Source organism: Glossina fuscipes, unplaced genomic scaffold (genome assembly GCF_014805625.2).
Source record: "Glossina fuscipes isolate IAEA_lab_2018 unplaced genomic scaffold, Yale_Gfus_2 0, whole genome shotgun sequence".
NCBI classification, from domain to species: domain Eukaryota; kingdom Metazoa; phylum Arthropoda; class Insecta; order Diptera; family Glossinidae; genus Glossina; species Glossina fuscipes.
This window is the reverse complement of record NW_023998414.1, coordinates 21,776,673-21,794,159: the sequence shown is the minus strand read 5'-3', so window position 1 is coordinate 21,794,159 and position 17,487 is coordinate 21,776,673.

The following is a 17,487-nucleotide window of genomic DNA, read 5'->3' as shown; positions in this document are numbered from 1 at the left end:
AAATTATTAGAGTACACACATATATCTCACTTCAGCAGTTAACCAATTAATAATGATTTTTGCTTTTTTTTTATGTTTACTAAAGATTGCTACGGTCTAGTGCTGTAGTATGTGGCACGATTTGGAAATTTGGTCAATAGACCTTGCAGCACCGTGAAATGAATTGAATGTGCGCCGAAGAAGATTCCTTTTTGCAATTCTTTTAACTATCGGAAATAGGAACGAACAGGTTGTATTCGCAGATGAAGAACAAAAGCACAGAAACGACAGCTCTTTTCGGTTAAAGAAATCTGATCGTATTATATAATATTTCCCGTTACGTAACGTATTTCATTACTCATTTTCACGAGTTGTTCCCTTAAATTACTTCATTTAGTGCATAATTTTTTGTGTTTCTTTTTATTACCTTTTTTGGAGATGCAAGGAAAGGATTACTTTTCCTAAGCAATAACTATGTTCAAGGAAATTAATAATAAACATGGATTTAATTAACAGAAGAAAAAAAATGATTTTCTAAAAAATTTACAATAATTAAATGAACGTTTCAATGAGACCTTAAATGGTCCGTTACATTTTAAAGAATGGCATAAAAATATGATTTCGCGAAGGTTTATCTAATTTATTTATTTATTTGTATATAGAAAAATATAAGAAATATTAGAACAATAATTTACTGGATGGATTATGGAACGTAGAGAACGACTATATAGGTGCAGAGAATTAGGTCACATACCTATAATCCAATGATATTAGCTTGGTTTAACAAATTTAATCTAATATCAAATGTTTAATTAGATAATTTCGCAATAAGACTGTTGATAACGAACATCACAACATCAATTCTCTATTGTGACTTAATAATAAAATAGGTCTAGCGTCCAATAACGTGGATAGTAAAGAGTGGACATTAGGTCTCTATAACATAGTACATAGTTCATGAAGAGCGCTTCCATAATCATGGCCGATTATCGATAGAAAGCTATAAGGCAATGGTTGACATCGTAACTATCTCGGATTCGCCTTATGATGCATTGACCTGTACAGAGACCTAGTCTTAATCGTCTAACCTAAGCAAAAACGATTTCAGATAATTATCTGGAATCGTTCATTGAAAATAAACAATAAACATTATTAAATTGCTTACAGAGCACGCGGTAAGGAAAAAATTATTTATAATTAGTCCTAGATTGAGGACAACCTAAGAGAAAGGAAATTGCTTGAGAGTCTTGACGGAATGTTCGAATCACGCGTACAGAGCAGAAATGATGATGATATTAAAATTTAAATGATCCGATAAGCCATTCGAACTTAATAATGATTAGTCGTTTACTTGAAGCTTTATAAGCACATTCCTTGGAACCATGTTTCTCAAACTTGACATATTGGTGGTTGCTTCACCTTTGATTCGCTTACTTTGAAATTTTAACTGTAGCTACAAAAAATCTTTAATAAGCACTGAGGCATTTTTTTTGTACAAACTAAAAATGAGCCGATTTTTTTATACCTGACTTTCAACCGATTTTAGTTCTCTATCATATTAGGTGGGCGCGTCTGGTGTTTTCTGTTTTCAGAATAAAAGTCAAAATTTATATGGAGAACGTGTTGCACTTTCTGAGTAACAACTGAAAACATGGAAAGCAAATGTGTTCATAATTTTTGTTGCATAGGTGTAAGGGCACTGCAGGCGGGTCATTTAATCGGTTTAGATTATTTTCATGTTCATTTCGGCAGAATGTTTATCACAGATACCACATAGAGGGTCTGGCGGACAGACAAATCCTTGCGTGCATTCGAATTTTTTTAAAATCTATCTGCTGTAGTTTATGACTAACTAGCAAGAAATCAATTTTTTATTCCTTTCGAAAAACAAAGGAGTTCACAGTCTGAGTAGCGCAGTGGCTCATTTTTAATACCAACTTATGTGCAAAAGCTTCCAATGTTTCTGCAAATTTTAAGTGGATCGCTTCATGTCTGCGGTCAGGAGAATGTTTAAAGTAGGCATTAGGCATAGACGGATGGACGGACGGACATCCTGAAATCGATTCACACTTTGATGCTTATCAAAGCATGCTTTTGTGGAGTCTCTGTCTCAGAAGTTTCCTTCTGGGCGTTACAAACGGTTTAACAAAATGAATATATCCCCCAATCTTCTGTGAACGGGATAGAAATGAAAATTCAAATCTAATTTGCAAGACAATCATGCGTTAAGGATACATGCGCCTTGCAGCAATTCATAGACATCGTGACTTGACGCTTTGCCCTAACTACTCGCTCTAATTACATTGGTTGTTGTGAGTAGGAAGTAAACTCTATTGAAGAGTCAAGGTAAAGCAGTTCATGATAAACGATTCCCTTTCTAGACTTTGCCATCGTTCAGCCATCTTGGGCTAAAATCACTTTCGCACAATATTGTCTCTGGTGAGCTAAAGCTTATCAAACGTTAACAATGGTCAGATCTTTCGCAATATATTCAATGCTATGACATAGGAACACTATTCGAATTACGAAATTGAATGCAAACTATTCATGTTATTTAATTGCGCTTTTGTGAAAATCACAGTTTGCTCAAAATTATAATTTCAACAACTGTAGTTTTGAACACTTTACGTGACAAATTGCGGTCAAATAATGCACGGCGAGTATATTAGCAGCCGCCAACTTAGAGAGACAAACTGGTAGCAATAACTGTCACCCGGACTATGTGTGTTAAATGCAATTTCTCTCTTATTGAAATTAATTATCTGTAACGAATGTGTTGTGCTTACACTGCATCACTGCCAAAACATCGTCTCGCGTAGTTTGTAATTAAAAATATGATGACCAAACAAAGTAATGTATACCGTTCTAATGAACGCCTATGGTTTATTTCGAGGTAACGTTTAGTGAATTTTTCATCGCAATTAAGATGTTAATACACATTAATCAGCTTTAGTGTGTAACAAATGGCCAACGGAGAGCTTGAACTGCCCAAATTGGTACTTGGGGAAAGTGAACGTTTTATTTCGCGAGCCTTTTTATTGAAAATAGATTTGCGTTAAATGCAAGTTAATTGTGAGCGTATGAGAGTGTATAAGAGGAGTTAAATTTTTACTTCACTGAGTGTAATTATGTTTTTAAGAATTTGAATCGTTTTGATGTTGTTGTTATGCTTGTCTATTACATAAAGCAATATTAATTTCTATGCTTGAAAGTTGCTGGAAATAAATTCATTTGCATCACTTTATTTGTGCCAGGCATCAATCAAACGCTTCATAGATATAAAAAAAAAACAACACAAGAGATATGTTTAGCTTAGGTCGAAACTTTGATACCCCACCCTTACCTTGTTATAAAGTGATAAGTGATTGCAAGCTAAAATGAAAATCCATTTAATTTAAAAATTGATCGTATATTGTCTTGTGTACATCGTAGAACGTATATATTTCAAAAATGTTGTTTGGCAGCACTTTATACGCAATTTTGTAAACTAAAAATGCTACCTACTTTCATACTCAATTTTATTTATAAATGATTTTTTCCTTACTTTTACGCCGATAGTTAGTGGTTTTTCAAATTTTATGCGTAGCAGGTAAGGAAACATTTGAAAAACCGACTTAGGTCTCTTAAGTTCGAAAGACGGCAATCCAATCAGTTGTTGATGCGGAGACAGGGACGGGGATCCATGATACGATTGTTCAAATTTTCAATTTCTAATCTGGCAAATAGACAAAGAGGCAGAAAGATTGATAAACAGATAGATATATAATATATGACTTAATCAATTGTGCCATTCATTCATGTTGATCTTGGATATGCGCAATTTATGAAATTATCTCGCATGCATTCCAAACATTTGACAAATCTAATACTGTCCCAATGAGGTGACTATAAAGAAGACCCGTAAATAAATTTGAAATTTATTTCTTGATCTAGTTGCGCACGCACTAAACTGTAAATTAAATTTTAAAATATTACCTAACAATTCTGCTTAATGGAGTACTAACGGGTAGTATCTTAAATTCGGAATTGTGAATGTAACAGAGTATAAAAAGTGTGAATATATATAGTTTTGCTTACTTACTCTTCTATTATATCACACGTATTATTCAGTTAGCTGAGAAAGTGATTAGTCCTAGTTTACGATTTCTTTCCAAGCAGGTTAACTGACGGTTAATTGGGGAATTATTTCAAATACGAGATTGAAGTTGTGACTAAAAGAATTGTTTTCTTATTCTGGGCAATCTGTTATAAACTTTAAAAATGACTTCACTTAAATCAAAATATATGTAAAGGAAAATTCATGCATGACAGACAAAGTCATATACAATTTATTGAGCGTAGTACAAAATTCGACGAGAATCGATTATCATTTTTAAATTTGTTCTTCTTCGTATCTTGCAAATGCATGCAAAACACGTTTAATCTTACGTGATCTTCTGCCAATTGAAAATCGACAATTCTTTCTTTTTTATTTAGTATCAACGGCAATATATTGTTGGCTGCATGAATAAATAAAATATATTATATATATATATATATATATATATATATACATGCGTAAATAAATGAGGAGGCAGCCGTATGACGCCTCATGCGCTTCGAGGATTTATAATAATGTTGTTAGTCGTTGCTAAAATATTATGGTAATGCATTGACAGTTCACAGGTGACAAATATATATATATATATAAATATAAATATGTATTTATAAATGCAACTGAAAAACTTGTCATTACTATATTACATACACATGAATACAACTACACTTGTGCTCATATACATGCTTAAACAGTTAGCCGTTGATAGCTATATGCAACTATTTATGCATGCATTTACGCACATTTTTTATACCCACCATCAGAAGGAAAGCGTGAACCGATTTTATCACACTTTCTATGAATGATAGCAGATAAAATTCATCAGAGTTCTTAAATTTATTTATTTAATTTGCGTAACATTCTGAGTCAATACATCTCTAAGCCTCTATAAGATCCCCATTAATATGTTTGAATCTTTCAAATTCGTAAAAATTGGAATAAAAGGCCGCAATCAGAAGCTTTTATACCAGATGAATAGAAGAAATTACTTTATAAAAGACGTAAACTATGTCGACAATTGTTTCCCAATTAGCTGTAAAATAATCAAAAAAAAGAAAAAAAAAAAATTGCATTTTTCAATAATTAATTTTATTAAGAGAATACATAACCATAACCGTAACCAATCAACTCCTGAAAGTTATGAGGCGACGTGAACGCTTATTGCGTGTGAAACAAGATGAGGAATATTCGCTCAAACATTTATATGTCACAAAAATATTAAAGTAGGGTATGTCTAGAATTCGTATTAAAACGAATATGAATTTCATTGTTGCTAATTACTTCTGAAATGGCTCGATTTTCAATGATCGTACTTGCAACAGCGGGAGAATAACTGAGATATTATGCATTTTGTTTTTTTTTTTTTTTGCATTATTTTGAGATGAAACTTGTTCACTCGAATTGATTTATGTTCCATAAACATGACAATAGTAGCCTGAAGAGCGGAGATATATTCGATTGCAATGAGTATGCAATGACCATATTCGCCACAATTTGCATCCCATTGTTTGTAAAAAGATTTGAGTGAAAATGTTTCGGTTGCAATTATATGATTTATGAAATAACGTTAGTTTAGATGATGACAAGTGGCGCTTATTAGCTTAGGATGTACAGCGAATTACGCTTTAAAGGATCTGCTGGGGTTTTTTTTTTCTTATGGTCGAACACCACCTCAGAGACTGTTTTCTATTCATGACGGCATAGTGGTGATCAAAAGATATAAGCAGAAGTGACTGAGTAGTACTGAGGTATGTTTAAATCGATTGGAAGAATTTCTAAAACAATGGAAACAACCACAGCAGCTAGATTTTTATAAAGGCAGGTAGTGCGGTTAAAGAGTAAGCAGACGCGTTAGTATGTTGTGCGATATACGGGTATCTTCAGGGTGAACGGATGGGGAGCATGAGGGGTTAAGTCCTCTTAAAAGCCAGGATTACGTGAATTGTCACAATATCTACACACAAGCACGGCGCAGCTCACTTTATGCCGATATTCAAGCGTCTTGAGAGTGTTGAGAGTGATAAGCGCTCGTTCATGAATATTTCAGTCACTCCCTGTGAGACCTAAAATATCCTGCACATTTATAAGAAGTGCGTTTTAATCTTGACTCGATTTTGCCGACGTGTGGCATGCCTATCGGCTGAAGTGCAGTAATTCTTGCATCACTTAAAAGAACTTATCGCCTGGGCTGCTGGCTGCCTTTCGACACTGTAAGCCGACGTTCTATCGAATGCACCGCATTATGTGTTCTAATGCCCACAACGTTGAGCGCCGGGAATTTTTACATTGCCATCGTCAAGGGAAAGCGTTGTTCCTCGCTTTTCTTCTACGATAAGAAACAACACCGCATTATGCTGCCGTTAAGATTTACACTGTTTGCTCGAATCATTTCGAATATTGTGATGAAGTCTCGATTAAGTGTGCAGCGTTTATTCCCTAGTTCAGTACTACTAGGTTATTTATTGAAAATGAGCAAGTAGCAAAGGTGTTGTCGACGAACAACAAATACATAGGAGTTTTTCTGACCGAAAGCGGGTAAAAACGAACCTTTAAAACGAATTCAATGAAAGTGAATTCGTCGATTATACCTCTTTTCGAAGATAGATATACCTCCTAAGAAGCTACATACACATATAAGATATGACGAAGTGGTGTCCAGACAGTCGGCTATGCCTAGTTTTGCTATACCGTTTTATTGTTAGAGTGAAATAGATGATCGCGTGAATTGCCTCCTCCTCTGTCTAGACAACTTCCACTATAAAGTGCTGCTCTTCGGCTTAGCATTTAAAAGCCAATGTAATATAATCCTTCTCTTTTCCACTTTAGGTAAAATATCTATAGTGTGTAAGGTTAGAATTGCCCCCTTACCTTATTTGTATTTGCTTTCTTTCGAACAGCAGCACATGGCCAAACTCTTTACCTAATTGTATTAAATAAATGAACTAAAAAAAAAAAAGTGCATGTAATGAAAAGAGTGCTATTTGTAGCACAGTTGTAATCTTTGATTTTGTAACATGTTTAAATATCTAACACTTGCCTCTTGATATTAGCACATCAGGCACACAATTGTTCGAATACCATAAAGTTAGCAAAATGAATCGCAGAGAAGTGAGGGCAAAAAATCATTAAAGACGAAAAGTTTCAACAGTGGAATTACGGGGGAAAATCTAAACCGAAATGTCAACAAATAAAAAAAGTGTACGTTCGCAACTTTTTAGGGCGATCTTCGGATATTAACTTAAACTATTTGTTAAACAAACTTAAATCAATGTCTCCTGGCATGTGATCCATTTCATCATAGTATCCTTGAACATTTCCTTTTCGCAGAAACATGATAGGATTGCCGGTGATGTTCATTTATTCCTCGTAATGAAACAAAAAAAAAAAAAAACAAAATATATCTAGTTTCTAGCGAATCTTAGGAGCCCGCCCAACTCCCCAATATGGAAATTCTATTCACCTAATAAATTATTGTTTAAAGTGTAGTAAGTTGTTAGCCCCGCTTTCGAGGTTATTTATCAGCCATTATGGGAATTGTGGGGAGGTCGGGAGAGGTGGCTTCATTTTATATTGCAACCTATGCAATTAAATCAGAAGCATTGGTACCAAGTTTTGATTTTCAATAAATGTCGTTACTTTGACAAGTGATTGAGAATAAATGTACATATATATATATATATATATTCGTGAAAATGTATACTTACTTGAATATCTGCTGCGTATTTCGGGATCATATTAAAGGCGGCGCTAAAGTTAGCTTAGATGCATACAAAAAAAAAAGGGAAAGGGAAGGGCTTAAAATGCCAAAAATATAACACAGGGCTCACTTTGAAGCGAACCTTCTAAATTCTCAAGGTAGTCGAGTTTTTTTAAACCTACACGTCTGCATAAAGGGGTCCGTTTCTCATATTGAAAGGATTCTTATAACCTTACTTTTTCGGTAACTGTTTCGGAGTTGTTATGCAACCACATTCTATGATTATCCTTGCCTAATACTTCAACATATACTTCTCACCATGCACGAAGAATATACAAATTGTTGTTAATAACAGCTTTTCATATTCATAAATATATACAAGAGAACTGCCATTCACCGCTTTAAGTAAAAGTATCAATTTTCAAGGCAATAATAGATGCGATCTGATGTTTCCGGCCAAGAACTTCACTATGCTTTTCTAAATGTATTTTAAGAAAATTTTTCGAATTCAGTCAATTGAAAATTTCACTTTATTGAAAAATGAAATTAACAGTTAGTTTTTTTTGAGAATTTAAAGAGAATTCATTTACCCATCAGAATAATCAGATCGACTTATTTCACCTTTCTGACGTTGGTCGTATTTGAAAGAAAGACGTCAAAGGCATCATTTAATATAAGTTTTATAAGTTCTTTAGCTTTTGTGTGATTTCAGTACTACATACACTTATCTTTGAGTTTCGTTTTTAATAACTTGGAGTTCTCCTTGGACTTATTCAAAAATTACATCCTAAACTAATTGTAACGATTTATGTCCGAGAACGATGGAGCATTGCCACGGACGATTGCAATAAAGGTTTCGCAAGGAAATATCGGGTAAACGAAAAGCGAAGGGTACGTTGTTGTTAGTAATGGTGAAAAGACGCCATTATGAGGATCGTATCAGTGGTTTGGTGGCCAATGCTGAGAAAAGTTTGAATCCAAGCGAATAATGCAAGTCCTAAAGACGAAAGAACATTCTATCCGATATATATTTAGTGTCTGAGTATAAAATAATTTTCCGTAAGGTAACAATTTTTAAGCATTATTTTCTTAGTGAGAATTTGATTCGAAAACTGCTTCAGTAATAAGACAAAAATCCTAATTTGGTTAAATTAATAACGCAAAGCTGAAAGTAACACTTAATTGTGACTTCACTTGGGATAGTTCGAGGCAAAGCGAAATGAAATGATTGACACTTTCTCTACAAGTAGAAGTGATCACTACGTTAGTCAGCTGTTGATAGGGTTTCTATATCTTGCATTTATCATTTTGAGCACAAGTACCCTATAGTTGATAAAAGAGATGAGCTTTTAAAAGTGTGGTGCAAACATCAGCAAAAATGAGATTTCAATAAAATTGTATTTTACATTTATCATAGTCAATTAAGTCAGTCACTCTGCTCGCTAATATGTGTGTCATTAACACTAAGCGCTGTTTGTACAGAATCTATAGACTGCGGTTATGTAGTAATCAACCTAAGCTTCATTCATTATGCCTTTCTATGTATGCCTCTGTGGGCAACACATTTAATATTTTCACAATTGATTCTGTTATTGTATATTACCGTATAGATCGTAGTATATATTGTTCACTTGATTATCGCAGATATTTTTCGATTAAAATTTAATTCCCTGCCATACTATGCACTCTTTAGCTCGTTATTATTATTATAGATGATATATTCAAGCTTTTCGTTGCTTCACTGTCCTTGCTAGCATAAGTTCATTTAATTCGTTTCAATTCGCTTTTGTAAATTTAGGTCGATTCGTTTACAGTTTTTCTAATCAATACGATTGGCGAAATTTTTCAAAATCATACCGTAATAAAATTCTTGAAGGCCTCAAGTAGCAAAGACTTTAGGAAATCTTGCGATTAAACATAAATTTTGTAAATGCAAAACGCTTTTCAATATTCAAAGGATCGTCGAGTTCGGAACGTCTAAATCAATGGGCATCTTGAAAGTGCCTGAAGGAGATAATATCAAGAAAATATTTGCTTTCATTAAAGCAACTGGACTAAACGTCGCACCTACCTCTTAAAAACAAAAAAAAGAAAAAAAATCAAAAACAAAAAGAGGAGTCGATGGTCTTAGTTGCTTGGTACTCATCCTACTTTTAAGTGCTAGAATTTATTTCTCTGTTCTATAATAAAGATAACAGCGATAATAATAAATTCGTTCCAAGGCGCAGGTAATTTTTCTGTTTATTGAAAATAATTATTTGTTTGTTGTGCTCTATTTAAATACGAAGTCACTGTTCGAATATTCGAATATTTTTATAATTTACTGAAAACTATTTTCTTTCCGCTTAACTCGTTAAATCCTTTTTCTTTACAGCTCTCTCTCCCGCTCTCTCTCTCTCTCTCTCTCTCTCTCTCTCTCTCTCTATCTCTCTAGTTAATGCGCTTGGGGTGTTTATTGCTTAGCATATTGGTTTTTGCCATAAAGTCAACAAGCCCACGGTGTTTTTTTTTTTTTTTTTTTGTGGCTTGATAGTAAAATAAACTTAGTAAAAGATGCAAACAATACAACATTAACTAACAACAAATACAACTAACAATAGGAACATTCTAAAATGAGCAGCTGCACGCTGTTGCAATTACATACATGTACACGAAACAAGCCTCAAATCGCTGCGTAACAATAAATTTTAAAGCAACAACATAAAATCGCCGCATCAAACTTAAACTTAAACATACTTGCACTTGATATACTTTCAATTCTATACTAAGTAAAGAAATAGAATTAAATCTAAATATTCAAAGCATACACATATATATATATGCATATATATATATATATATATATATATATTTTTTTTAGTGGAGAGTGATTACAATGAATGTATTTTCTACTTGTTTATTTTATTATCTTTTTTTTTCGTTTTGGCTAAGCTTTTTGAAATTATAGTCTCGAATTTGTTTTATGGTTCATGTCAAAAACAAGGCTTGAATGCGGTTGCATATATGGTATTTGCAAAAAAGAAAAAAAAAACTATATATATATATATATATAAGAAACGCAAGCAAAACAGAGACAAAATTATTGAGAAATAGCTGAAGCTTGTATAAGAAATGAAATTATAGACAATAAAATACGTTCCTAATACAAAATTTCTAATTTCTGTTTTCTTCTTACCAGCCATCGAAGATCATGGATCAATGCGTATTGCTATTGTCATTACATTTCTTTCATACTCAAGATATATTTATTCTCTTATATGCATACATATACATATATATATATATATATATATACACATTAACGTTATGCCGTTTAAAATCGATCGAAAATTTTAAAGAAATAAAATTTAGGCTACAAACTTGTATGGAAGAAATGACTCGGAAATCCTATATGGGTTCTTCAGTCACTTCTAACAAAGCTAACAGCTTGTGGCAGCGAATAAATATTTCGTGTAAAAAAAAAAGAAGAGAAATTCCAATTAATTCCTTTAATGAACATTATTGTACATATCGAGGAAAATGTCAATAGCACTTTTTTTCTGATGAAACAGATATCATTAAATTATGAAATTTATAGCTGATATCCCCATCTATATTTTTCAAAAGTCTTTTCCCACCTACTTTGCCTTCGATATATGTGCGAGCAAATAAATATTATTGGCTCGGTCCGGTAATCGAATATTTACAATGCTGGGCGAAACTGCTTTGTTCCATTGCTGTATGGAAAAATGATGAGGGCGCTCTATTTGTTCTACCACCTTTTGAAATCTCTGCAAAATAAAAGTGGAAGTGCTTATAACTCTAATCTAATCTTTTCTTGGGCTCAAAAACTCCTTACTCACAATTAACAGATTACTACTACGCACAAGCTCAACATATGCATCATATACTGTTTATTTTCAGCCTCACAAGTATGAATTTGACAAATTCAACGAATGACTTTAATAAAGTGATAAACAAGGAATGAAGCAATGCGATGGAATTTCTGAAGCAATTCTTTTAATCGCTGGATGCAAACCGTTTATAAATCTTCGCCGAGAAATTGCATGTGCACTGAACTAACTCTCATAAACAAATGTTTATGCAATATTTATTATCGCATTGACGTTACAGAAAATCTAAATATCATTGTAAGTCACCTGGTTGACTTTCATTATAGGCGATTATTTCCCTTTCAAACTTATCTGCCAGTCGACCAAAATGTAAATGCAAATATCTCTTACTTTTAAGCAAAAAATCAAATTATATTCATTTAAATATCAGTCACGTTGGAACTCACCAGAAATTATTACACGAAGATGTTTGGGACACAATTTTTGAACGAATCAAAATTTTGCAACTTATAGAAACTGAAACGAATCGTCCGTACTTACATCACGCGTAACGTAAAACTGAAAAACATTTTTTGCATGTCGCATGGGAGCCCTTCGGAAGGTTTTCGTATGCACAGGGTTCCTAAGTAAGCTGATCTTTCCGATGGCTCACTCAAAACATACGCTTTGAACTGTGTCAGTTATATAAGAAAGATTTAATAAGAATAATATTTTGTTACTAGAAAGTGGTGACGTAAAACGTATTTGATCGGAAATATATCAACCAAACGGCCGCCTTTGGTGCAGTTTATCGATAATATTTTCCAAACCATTAAGTAATAAGTAATAAAATTGCTGGCAAATTTCAGAAATATTGTGACGAACTTCTTCTAAATCATAGATAATTTATAAAGTTTTCGATCTCACAGAAAGATCTCAAAGAAAAGGATGTAACCCTATCAAGTAGCACGATTTTGAAGCCCAAATTAAATTATGACGTTACGAAGTAGTGCGAACCCATTATTTGTCTAATGGCCTATGCATTTGTCTAATTGCATGAACAGAGTCGCATTCTGTAACCGCAAGTGTTTCATGTACATGTATACAATATGAAAATGTTTCAAATTAAAAAAATGGGTTTTAATCCTTTGGCATATTTTGCCTCACTGCTACATGGCACTCCTAGGCAAAGCTGCAGTGTACATCATTTTGACTCGAAAAATGGAAAGTAACACACGTAATAGGAAGTAAAAATTTACTAACTACGGAAGATATTAACATAAAATATGATGCAGATATAAGCTGAGATGCAGCCGCCATAGAGAAAAAAACTACTTCTACCGGTTGGGTTAGGTCTGCACGACTTAATTTGAAAAGTTCCATTATGTTGTGATCCCAATCTTGACAATGAGAATTCAAGTTAAGTCCGACTACGCATCCGCTGTTTGTCATCTTGCGAAAATTGAATTGAAGAGACGAGAGTCGCCAATGATGGCCTTTTCGATTTACTTTATAATGTTCTTCCGTTGCTTAGTACCACGTTAACCTTCTTAATGATATAAAGACAACTTATGGATTATTCTTGTTCCTTCGAAAAAACAAAGTCTGTGTTCTACAAAAATTGTTTTTGAACACTGCATCGAGTGAATAGAACGGTAGTAGAACGGTAGATAATATCATCGACTTCTCGGCTTTTTTTTGAAGAAATTTTATGCTTCACATTTACTTGCTTAAGTTTGAACTCCACGTCTAAGATAAGTGCGGCCGATCTGATAAACACCCTGAGCATCATGAACCATGAAATATTCGTGTAATTGCGAGCGTGAGTGCTTGCCAAGTGATAGGATGCTTTCACTGAGCTTTCTGAAGTCTACCGTCAATGTATAGGTAATGTTATCAGATCAATATCTTTCTTAAATCATAAGGGATAGATAGTCGTTTGCGGTGCTCTTCATGCCTAAAAAAGTTGTCATAAATATTTTTTCCTTGAAATTACATGAAATTACGATATTGATGAGATTGTGTTTGTATATTTTTGCAGTTACCTATTCAAACTTGATCTGCGGATCTCAACTGTGAAGGAACTACGTGCGGAGCTTTATCTATACCTTTGCTGATGGTAGCGATGTAAAGACCTAATGTTAACTTCCTGGTCATCATGAAAGTATCGAATATCCGACGCACATATTCTTGAGTTACAAATGAAACGAGAAAATGTATAAAGTTTTAGACATCCTTAGGGACATAAATTGAAGTTAAATCGGAAATACGTTAAAGTTAGGTGAGGAGTAGTACAAAGCCGGCCTTAAGGCGTCTATAGCTTTCTCTTATGTACATCTACTTGTTTTTCTAATGCGCATTAAATGTGTTCGTCATGTAAAATTACCATAAATGAGATCAAACGTACAAAAAAAGTAGATTTTCAGCAAAATTGTTAACAAAATTGTTTAACAACAATAATAATAATAATAATAATAATAATAACAATAATATCGACTTCAGAGCCGCACACAAGTGTAGTTAGTAATCATCAACAACTGGTGTTTTATGCTTATTATTTTTTTATTTTTTTTCCGATTCCATATAAATTTTGTGTCTTCGCTTGTTTCTCTTTTTTTAATTTCGAATTTTAAATAAAGCAATTGCAACGATTGTTATTGAAGAGAGCAGCACATGATTATCGTTTGAAAAGACCAAAAAAATAAAATTATCAAATTAAATGAGACTAAATATACCATGTTTAACATCGATAAAATATTGGCATTCAAATTCATACATACATACATACATACATAAATACATACAAATAATTACATACATTCGCATACCTATTTTAAATTGGATTGCGATTAAAAATATCGGGATACGGCTGCCAATAATTGGTTTTATAAGCTTCTTGCATATATATATATATATATGTATATATATAAAAATATGTATGTATAGTTAAACATTTTTTGCATTGTTATTAAATTTGTCAGGCCGTTTGTAACGGTCTTAAATAAATGCATTGTTAAGAATTTAGCGCGCAAAGCAATACGAATTCAATTCGAAACAACTTTCTATCTCTGGTAGTCAAATGAACATGAAATTTATACCAAAGACAAGAAGGAATCAGATTCTTTGCATCAAAAAAAAAAAAAACAAAAAAAAAATCTGTAAGCTTTCAAAATACCTGCAAATTCTTACTCTGTTAAGCTGCATATAGTTTTTAGTAAGATATTTTATAAATTTATTTTTTTAATATATTTTTTGTTTTTTCCTAATGCACTTTAATTGACGCTTTCCAACTAGAAGTTAAGCATAATTTTTTAAAGAATCGAGACATGTTATGGATGATGATGTTGATAGGTCAATGAAATAAAAAGCAACAATAGATACAAAAAAATCAGCACTTAATTGTTCTGAGGACTTACATTAGGACACACATTGCAAATGATTCTCTTTATTTGTGTGTGTGTGTGTGTGTGTACTTTCTTTTTTTGCAAGTAGGAATCCTTCAAAGAAAGCATTGGTCGGTAACAGCAGCATGCCCGATTCGTTATCCATGATGTCTGCGTACCAAATCCAACGCACACAAACACTCTTTTGTATCGCTTGCCGCGAACATCGTTAGGTATCACTCAGCTCCCCACTTTTGATGGTACTGACTTCTCTCTGCATGTGCTGTCTTTCTAAGCGTTTTAGTTTTCGGAGCAGTTTCGCTCCAAAATCACCAAAAGATCTCGGTACTGCGAAACATATTAGAGAGTATGTCACCCGGTTCGTATTAAGATCGTCCTCGTCGATTGCGATATATCTGTCCAGCTCAGACTTATTAGTTAATTATCTCGCCCAGAATCTGTACACGTACCTTTGGAAGCAACTGACGCTGTTCAGAAACAATTTATACCCGCGTATATTTTTCTAATCAATTGTGTTGCATTCGGGATAAGAGTGAAAGACCATTTGTCCTTTGAAAAGTTTACGTCAATTCTAAATTCTTTTGCCAATTTGTGGGCGATATGTTTATTTTTGCGGCCAGGAGAATATTTACAACCGACATTATACAGAGGGGCAGAGGGTCAGAGGGACAGACGTACTTAATTCAATTTCAAGTTTTATGCTGATCAAGAATATACACATTTTGTGGAGTCTCTGTTGCTTCCTTGTGTACTTTGCAAGCGTTTGCCAAAATGAATGTACCCCTCATCTTCCGGGGATGAGTATGAAAAACATATTTAAAATTCTTAAATGTCTTACTGATATGAAGAAATGAAAAATTCGAATACTACCCCAGGCACATGTATTGAAACTGCCCTTCCCTCTTTAAATATTTGTTGTCAAATTTTTCCCTTCCAGATTTTACGCTGATACCAATAAATTTTGGCGTATCTATCAAGGACAGCCTGCATAGGCCGATATCTATCTGCAGGATTTTTATTATTCATCAAGATCAAGTCAGATCATTATTCAAATTGCACACAGCAGTAGCAACAATTATGGAAGAGCTTTCAAAGAAAGTTTCTGCTCCAAATCACTGGATCATTGAGTTAGGAAAGCTCGAAATCAATAGGTAAAAGACTAACTTCCCAGTAGGGATTCATTTTGAGCAGGCAGTTGTCTCGCAGCAGTTGCTCCAGATAATAAACTTTCTTCTAATCTGCTAAGCCAATAAAAAAATTGATTTTCTTACAAATTTATTATCTTACTCTTGTTTCGATATACATATATGTGGCTGATTGGAGAATGTCTCGAACGAATATTGTTTAGTGTTTAATGTGCTGCAAGTTTGCTTTATTGCAAGGTATTGAAAGACAGGATATCACACACAATTGATATTTATTCAATTTTTAAAAATAACTATATATATATATATATATATATACAGCCGCGTAGAGTTTTAGATTAGATTTAGATGGTACCATGCCCCGAACAAACAATCACGGCATAATCATCATCATATTAGAATTGCAAACTGCCTGCTGTGTTTTCAACTTAACACAATATACAGTATTCGATTAGACAGCATTGAAAAATTAACAACAACAACAACAGCAAGAACAACAAGAAAACAAGGTTGTTTTTTTACTTATGACTACACAGCACAAATTGAAAACCTTGCGTATCCAATGTCTTTGCATGGGTTAAAAAGAGAGAGAGAGAGCGAGAGATCGAGAAAGAGAAAGATAGAAAAATTAATAACAAATGTAACCAAAACCCCGTTGGTATACGTAACTAAAAAGATGAAAAATAATTTAATAGTCAAGGCACAAGACGCATACATAGACAAAAGGTAAACGGACAAGGTTGTTCCAGTGAGTGTTTTATAGTAAGTGTGGCAACTGTTGTTCATGAAGATGCAAAAATTTTTATCTAACAACTTGATGTTGTCAACGGCACACAGGCACACAGGCACACAGGCACACAGCCCCACTGAACTAACTAGCTTCAATCAGATAATATTTTAGTTATAGTTTCTGTTTAAAATTATTGTTGTTGTTGTTGTTTTTGTTGTTATCGTCGTTGTAAGTTGCAAGACTGATGCTGGAGCCGAATCAAACATTTCTACTGCACTTGCAAACCGAGTTCCAAAAGAAACTTGGCGTGTGTGAGCTTTTTTTTTTTTATTTATTTATTTATTTTTATTTTTTTTGTTTTTTTTTTTTTTTTTTTTTTTTTTTTTGCTTTGCAACAATCAGCAACTTTTGTAGCAACTTTTGCTACAGATATTACTGAGGTCGTTTCAATAAACTACTTCCTGGCATATCTATGATATTTGATATTTAAAAAATTTGCATAAAATGCATTTGATGGACAGGCAGTATGAAAATTTCTCTATTCACAAATACGTAATTGTCGTTCCTAACACCATTGGGTGGAGCACGTGTTTATTGTAAAGAAAAAAAAAAAAAAAAAAAAAA